Source organism: Ochotona princeps, chromosome 10 (assembly GCF_030435755.1).
Source record: "Ochotona princeps isolate mOchPri1 chromosome 10, mOchPri1.hap1, whole genome shotgun sequence".
NCBI lineage: Eukaryota > Metazoa > Chordata > Mammalia > Lagomorpha > Ochotonidae > Ochotona > Ochotona princeps.
The window spans coordinates 16526578-16534868 of record NC_080841.1 but is presented as its reverse complement, the minus strand read 5'-3'; the positions used below and the strand labels follow the sequence as shown (position 1 = coordinate 16534868).

At 44.3% G+C, this 8291-nt stretch overlaps 1 pseudogene; it reads right to left on the bottom strand.

The window, feature by feature from the left end:
• Positions 1 to 2539: 2539 nt before the first annotated feature.
• On the bottom strand, positions 2540 to 5403 carry LOC118759123 (large ribosomal subunit protein eL39-like; annotated as a pseudogene).
• Positions 5404 to 8291: the final 2888 nt, after the last annotated feature.

The window sequence follows — 8291 nt, the reverse complement described above, 5'->3', positions numbered from 1 at the left end:
ACTTCAAGAGGCAGCCAAAAACAGAAAGACAAGCTCAGCCGTGCTGACCACTTGTATAAGCTCCATAAAGGGCGTTTGGCCTGTAGGATTTGGTGTCAGGTGGTATGTTAGGCCATCACAGGACCAAGCACAATCTTGCTGACGACTCTGTGGCCTGCCCTCCAGCTGCCCCATCTCTGTCCCTGGTGACTGTGCACCCCAGGGACCATCTGCTCCCTGAAACTCGGGCAGCTGTATCTTGGCAATGCTACCTGATTCATCCCCTCCCCCTCTGAAGGCTGTTGAGTGCTGCACATCCTATTCCAGCCCTGGTAGTGGCCAGGGTCCTCCAGCCCATCAGAGCTACCTCCCCCCACCCCACCCAGGGCACTTCAGCCTTCTGGAACTGTACCCTCCCCATCCTCAGGGGTCTCTCTCTTCTATTAAACCTGGGTAGGACCCCAAAGAGGGAAAAGTGGCTGGCAGGACCCCACCCCCACCCCTGCCGGCAAGCTAACAACAAATCCCAAGTGTTCTACACAGCAGCTTTAAGGGGCACTAGTGCCAACAGGGGGCACACTGGCGGGTCCAGGGCCCTGAAAGCCTCCTGACCTCAGCGCCCATCAGGGAAATGCCTCGCTTGGCAGAAGAGCCAAGAGCCCATTGTTTCAATGCTGTCCTATTGGCTCTTGTGCTGGAACTGTACTGGTGAGAGTGGGCATCCCCCAGGACCCTCTGGCTCATCCTTCTTAGGACCTGGGCCTTCTTGTAGGAAAGATCAAAAGGGGAGTTAAGTCCTTCATGTCTGTAGGAAGGCAATTAGCCCCACTATTGACTTGGCAATAAATATGTTCCATGGACAAGTGTTTTGTAAAATTTCCATGGAAATACATAGAATATTCAGCTTCTCCTTACTGTTTCTCCAAAGCCTCCTTCAGGTGGATGGCCCTTGCCCCATCAGGTTGGGCTGGCCCTGCCTGGAAGCACATCCCAATCTCTAAGTTTGGCCCTCTGTCTGTGTGTTGAGTGAGCTGCTCAGCTAGCAAATCTTCTGAGAGCTAAAGCACAGGGGTAGGCAGGGAGCCAGCACATTTTTGGTCCAAGAGCTTTGCTCCTCTGTGAATTCATTATGCCATGTGGCTGCCAATGGAACTCAAAAGTTGGACAGCAGAGGACAATGTTATCTGGGATTCCCCGTGCCCAGCACTCGAAGTGCCAAATTCCAGGAGGACAAGAACTTTAGCCAATGACAACTCACCCTCCCCTGCTCCACCTACTGCAATGTCCAGCTCTTGCCCATGAGGCCAGGGAAGGTCACAGAGCCTCAGGACTGACCAGGGACTCCTTTGATCCAAACGTCTGTGTCCTCTGAGGACTTGAAGAGACGGCCACTCACCCGCAGGCCAGCCCCGGAACCAAAGGGGATTGCTGACTCACAGTGGCCTGGAGTTGAGAGACTCTAGTGACTGCAAATACATGGAGCAGAGGGAAGACCATGAAGAAAATCCCACTGCTGGAATGTTCTGGAAGCAACACAGATGTCACACAGATGACTCCTCTGGGTGTGACTGAGGCAGGAAGGGAGTTGGCAAAGTCATGGAATAATCCAGAATTTCAATATTTTTGAATGTTTTCATAACACTGACCTGTGATGATGCAACTCCTGGGTATGACCGGGAAGCTCCTCTATTGAGATATTTGGGTAATTTATTTAATTTAAACACCATTCTTCTTTTGTTCATTTTGGTAATAAAGTGGTTTTACAATACAATGAAATGCATGTGTCTGGGAGGTTTCACAGAGAGGCAAACCAAGTCACCTCGAAGGAGAGCTGGCCTTGCCTGGCGTTGCCCTGAGAAGCAGCGAGGACCTGAGATTCATCCCAGAATCTCTTTCTACTACTGTGAATGAAGAAGCTTCCAAGTCCAGCTGAAAACCCGGGATCAGGGAGAGAAGTCTAGCCAGGAAGGTCACACAACCCAGGACCATTCACAAGAGCCAACTCTACTCACGTGACCACAAGGGTCCCTCCTCCAGCGTCTTCCCTTCCTGAGCTGTCAAAGGCCAACCCCTCTTCCCCAACACTTGCAGAACAGTCAGATCCCACCCTTCACACCCCTGCCTGTGAGACAACACCAGGAGGTGGGGCCACAGGACAACAGTGCCCCCCAGGATGGGTTGACTTGCAACTTTGTTCAAGAGCATTCAGGAAGGGAAGGAGGTGAATGGAGATGGAGATGCAGAAAAACAAAGGAAGGAGCCAGAAACAGAGCAAAACAGAGAGAAAGGACCAGAGATGAAATGAAGCAGAGAACAGAGACGATGGGTCCACAGGGTAGAGAGACCTAGGGGTGGGAGACAGGAATTGGGAGAGGGAGAGACACCTGTGAAGGAAGAAGAGGAGGATATTGACAAGGGAGACAAGCAGGTGGCTTTCTAAATGGTATTTATTTAAAATAAACTAATCTCATTTTACCCTGCTGTTCAGCTGAATGGTAGCCATTTGGGTATGTTAACTGTTAATATCCCTGAATTTAAGTTTAGAGTTTTCTAAACTTTCTCATTTTTCCCGCAGGATCTCCCCATTCCGGTCCTGCCTGTCACTCCTCCCGGGGACCATTTTCTGCTCCTCCTGTTCACAGGCTTGGCTGTCCGGTTCTGCTTCTGGGAGGAGTCAGAACTAAAATAGTATCACTAGGAAAAAAGCTCCAAAACTCAAGTGGAAGGGATGCTCATTCCTAATTTTCCTTAAACCCCACAGTCTAAGGAAGAAGCAGGAATTATGTTCCACAGTAGCACCAAGAACAGTCAAAAGTTTTGAAAGGCTTAGTTACTGTGAAGTAAACTATTTTGGAACTCACTGACTGCTGGGGCTCTCTACCATGCTCCTCCCCATTGACTCAGTTCTCCCTCCTATCCTCCTAGCCTCTGCAGTCCGCCTGCAGTTCTGTCCCTTTCCCTCTTCGGTCTATAGATTAGATCTTTTAGATCTATAGATTCCCTTTCAGAAATCTGGCAGTCTTCTTTGTAGAAACTGACAAGCTTATTATAAAACTCAAAAACAGCCATTGTGACCACTTGGGGAGTGAAACAGTGAAGGGAAGATCTTTCTGTCTTTCCTTCATTCTGCAAAACTGATCTACCTTTCCAATAAAAACAAAGAAATATTTAAAGTAAATAAATGAAAGCACTTATGGTACATAATACGCAACAACAGGCAGTGTTACGTTGTGTGTATTTACCGCCTTGTGTTTCTATCAGTGCTTCAGTGTGTACTCTCTCTGTTTGTACATTTCTTACTTTCAGTAAACTGTGAGACAGCCCCAGGAAGGCAACGGCCAGAGTTGAGCCAATCTGAAGCCAGGAGTCAGGGCTTTCTTCTGAGTTTTACACAGGTGCAGGGCCCCAAGGCTTTAGCCCATCCTCAAATGCTTTTCCAGGCCACAAGCAGGGAGCTGGGCAGGAAGTGGAGCAACAAAACCACCCATATGGGATCCCAGAGTGTGCAAGGCAAGGATTTAGCCACTAGACTATCACACCGAGCCCACAAACCATTTTAAGCTAAATATTATGATAAAGGAATCAAAAAGTTGAAAAATATTTTAGATTTGTAAAGTAGAATAGTTACAATAAAACTGGGGAAAAAAAAAAAAACATTCTTTCATGAACTTGATGTGGACAGGGAGGTTGGGCTTCCACTCTGATGTCTACTCCCTGCATCAGACTGTCAGCTGAAGTCCCAACTTCTGCTTCTGATCCAGCTCTCTGTTAACACCCTGGGGAGCAGAGGAAGTGGGCTCAAGCACGTGTGTTCCTGCCCCTTCTGTAGAAGATCCAGATGGAGTTCCTGAGCTCTGGCTTCAGCCTGGCCTAGCCAATGCAGCCATTTGGGGACTGAACCTGGAGAGGAAAGATTCTCTGTCTCTTCCTCCTACCTTTCAAATTAATTGATTAATCTTTTAAAATATTAAGTACTACAGTGCAGCCTAAGTACACAGTGTTTATATAAAGACTACAGTAACAGCCAAGGTTTTCATATTCACTCACCACTCACTCCAGACACACTGGAGAGATTTCCAGTCCCACAAGCTCATGCTAAGTGCCCTAACAGGTGTATTGTTTTGATCACGCTGTTACCATGCCCTTCCTGTGTGTAGGCAAACACTTCCTGTGGTATGACAGTTGCACTAGCATGGTAACAAGCTGGTGATTTATAGCCTGAAAGCAGTAGCCGTATCGCAGAAACACGGTATGCAGTGGGTGATTCCAGCTAGGTCTGTGTGTGCCCTCCCTGATGTTCACACCTACTCTTGCACCCACAAGGATGCACTTCTCAGAGTTTACTCCATATTAAGTGATGCATGACTGTGCCACATATCAAAGTGTATGAATCAAAGGAGAGCAATGATTCAAAGGAAGTAACAATAACCTTCAGTATTTTTCTAAGAAAAGGAAAAAAGTGAAAACAAATAATCCAATATTCACTTTAGTGTTGGGAAAACAGAAACAAACTCAAAGCAAGGAAAGATAATAGTAGTAATATCACAGCTAATATTCATTAAGCAGCTACTATGAGAAGAATATTCAAGAACTTTACGTCTATTAATCCATTGAACCGTCCCAATAGCCCTGAGTGGTTCATTGCTTCATTCTCCTTGCTTTAAAAATGAGAAACCTGAGAATTAGAGCTGTTGGGTATATCAGGTCAAGCCACCATCTTCAGTGCTAATATCCTATATCAGCTGCCAGTTCAAGACCTGGCTTCTAACCTTCCAGTTTAGCTCCCTGTTAATGTACCTGGGAAAGTAATGGAAGACAGCCCAATCCTTGGGCCCCTGCATTCACCTGGGAGACCCAGGTAAAGCTCCTGGCTGCTGTGTAGCCCAACTCAAGCCACTGTGACCATTTGAGAAGTGAACTAACAGATGGGAATTTGGGGAGTGAACCAATAAAGAGGAACCCCCACCCAACTCTGCCTTTCAAATAAACAAATAAAATAAATATTTAAAAAATAAAAAATAAACATGAAGAACCAGAAACTCAGCAAAATTGTACATGGAAAAGCTCTGGTTTTACTTAGGCCACCTGCCACCAGATGTTGAACTTGTCAGTATTATGAAGTAGCAGATGTAGATGAAATGGATACATCACTAATGCAACTCTGCCTTTCAAATAAACTAAATGAATCTGAAGAAGAAGACGATGAGAGAGAGCCAGCTACAGCATAAGCATGAGTGCCACCCACCACAAGTACAGCTCCTTAGATTTGCCTTGTTTCTTCTCCAGTGTCTCCTCCTGGAGTTGAACCTGACTTTATTTCCAGTTTTCATCTGAATCCATGGAGGATAGGGTGGTTTGCTTTTGTGTTTTGGCTGAGAATCTCTTGATTCTGAAAGCCTTGTGAGATGACACGGAGAGGAAGGATCACATATACTCACCACAATGGCAGAAAAACCTTAAAATTTCTTATATCCACCAAAGAGCATGCACAGTAACATAGTCTGTATTCACCACTCAGCTTCAGATCTAAAATAATAAAAATAGAGTTGACATTTAAAAGTGTGAACTAAACAGAATCTTTTAAAAAAAGTAGTTTAATTCCTACTAAGCTTTAAAAGATTTTGTGATTGTAAAATTAATATCTAGGCCCTTGTTAAGTAGTTGGAAAAACACAAAGTGTCATTGAAAAAAATCACATGCTATTCCAACATCTAAATATATTCGTTCAGAATGTTTTGATGTTGTCCAATTTTTTCTGTGTATACAAATACAAATACTTAAATATGAACATGTATATAAGTCTTTTAAAATGAACCAAATGCTTTACTTCTTTTCTTTAGCATTATACCATAAGCTATATATATATACATATATATAATATCTGTAAATATTCTTTAAATTATCTTATCATGTGATGTTGATACTTAAAGAGTAAATATAAGGTACCTGTAAAGCAAACAATAACACTAATATCTGTGATTTGGAGTTTGAATCCAAACCGCGTTCCTTGTCCTATCGCTGTTCTAATTCTGCTTTTTTTAAAAGATATGTTTTATTTATTTATTTAGAAAGAAGTGTTAGAAAGAGAGAGTAGAGAAGGAAAAAGAGAAGGAGAATCTTGCATCTGCTGATTCACTTTCCAAGTGGTTGCCACGGTCTGAGCTGAGCTGATCCAAAGCCAGGAGCCAGGAGCTTCTTCCAGGTCTCCCATGTGGGTGCAGGGTCCCAAGGCTTTGGCCCATTCTCACTGCTTTCCCAGGCCACAGGCAGGGAGCTGAATGGGAACTGGAGCAGCCGGGACTTAAGTTGGTGCCCATACAACTCCTGCTACACCACAGCACTGAGCTCCAAGTTGCCATCTTCTTAACCATATCAAGCTGGAGATGTCACTGTTACCTGCACAGTTGGACACGTTTGGGCTTTGACTGATGGAATGATTCAGCAATAAATATGTGAAACATTTTGGAAAATAGGATGTATATAATGCTGGTTTTAAGTTGCTATTGAAAAGTAAATCATAGTTTTCTAAGTAAATTAATGAAAGGGTTAGAGCTAAGTATTTTTCTGAACAAACACTGGAAGTGTGAACTTGCAGCTTGCTTACAAGTAGCTATATGGTCCTGTTGGCTACACAGCACTTACAAACTTTTTCTTGAGAATTTTTTAAAGTATGAGAATGGTACCAGACAAAATTGCATTAAGAAATCTGGATGGAACAGTTTATTGGTTCCTAGAAACCTAATTTTATACCTCTGTGTCACAAGAGGTTTCTTATCCCATCCCCAGAAGGATCCTCTACTCTGAACAGCTGTGGAATTTCAATTTGTGTAATACATCAAATATACTGATACAGTAATCTCTGCTTATCCATAGGGATGCATTCCAAGACACAAACTCCCTGCCAGTGGATAAATAAAGCCTCAGATAGCAGGGAACCCTACATCTACAATGTCTTTCCATGTGACTGTAACTTTTGCAGTCTGAATTGCAAAAGTTTGTGCTAGTACATCTAGCACTAATTTGTCTTCTTCATAATTTCACAAATAAGAGACGATTTAAAAAAAAAAAAAATATTTGACAGCGCTCCCATCTGCTGGTTCCCTGCTCAAATTAGCAGGTCTCCCGTGTGGGTGACAGGAATCCTACCTGTGAAGCCATCAACTGCTGCCTCCCAGGGTCTCCATTAGCAGGAAATTGGAACCAGGAGCTGGGGTGGGGATCAGACCCAGTCACTGCAACACAGGACAAGGGATCTTGACTAGCACCTGGCATCTAAACCCGCCCCAGATGGTTCACTCTTGTAGATTTAGCAACCTCAGTATAGGCCTAGTGGCTATACATGCAACCTCAGCATGGCCTAGTGGCTAAAGTCCTTGCCTTGAACGCCCCGGGATCCCATATGGGCGCTGGTTCTAATCCCGGCAGCTCCACTTCCCATCCAGCTCCCTGCTTGTGGCCTGGGACAGTGGTTGAGGACGGCCCAAAGCTTTGGGACCAAGAGGTTGCTGGTTACCCGGGCGCAGCACCGGCTGTTGAGGCCACTTGGGGAGTGAATCACCGGATAGGGGATCTTCCTTCTGTTTCACCTCTCTGTATATCTGACTTTGCAATAAAATAAATGAATCTTAAAAAAAAAAAAGTCAAGAATGCAAGAATCTTTGCCTTTATGAGAAGCATTTTATCACTTCTCTTTGGCATGGCCGAAGAACCAGCAACACTACTCTTGCACATTGGGCTCAGTAATATGTACAATAAGGGTTACATGAACATAAGCACTGTGACATCACCCGAGTGGATCTGACCATGGAGGTTGCTGTCATGTGATTAATAAGTGGGATGCAGTGAGCAAAAGGATGACATATGCCCCAGGAGGGACACACAAGGACAGGGCATATGGATCCAAGAGCTCATTGTGGTACTCAAAAACCTGGACAACTTAAAACCTCGAATGATTCATGTTTGAAATGCACCCTTGAATATTTTGGCCCTGGATAACTGGAACCACAAAGAGCAAACCGCTGTACTTAAGATCATCTTTTTTTTTTTTTTTTTAACCACAATCGTTCATTCTTACAGCAATCATTCAGACTTAGAGCAATCATCAGTCTTAACGTTTCTGCCTAGAGTTGCAAAAAAAAAAAAAAAAATGCGATGCTAGTTGTATCAATGCCAAAAACACTGCCAAAGAAATTCCTTGACCCAAGCAAACCCTCAAGGCTGGAACATCAAAGGGGACACCCAAGAGAGCTCCCTATGGAAGAAGCCTAAGGAATGATAATCACCTGCCTCGTTTCAGAAGAAACCAGAAGTCT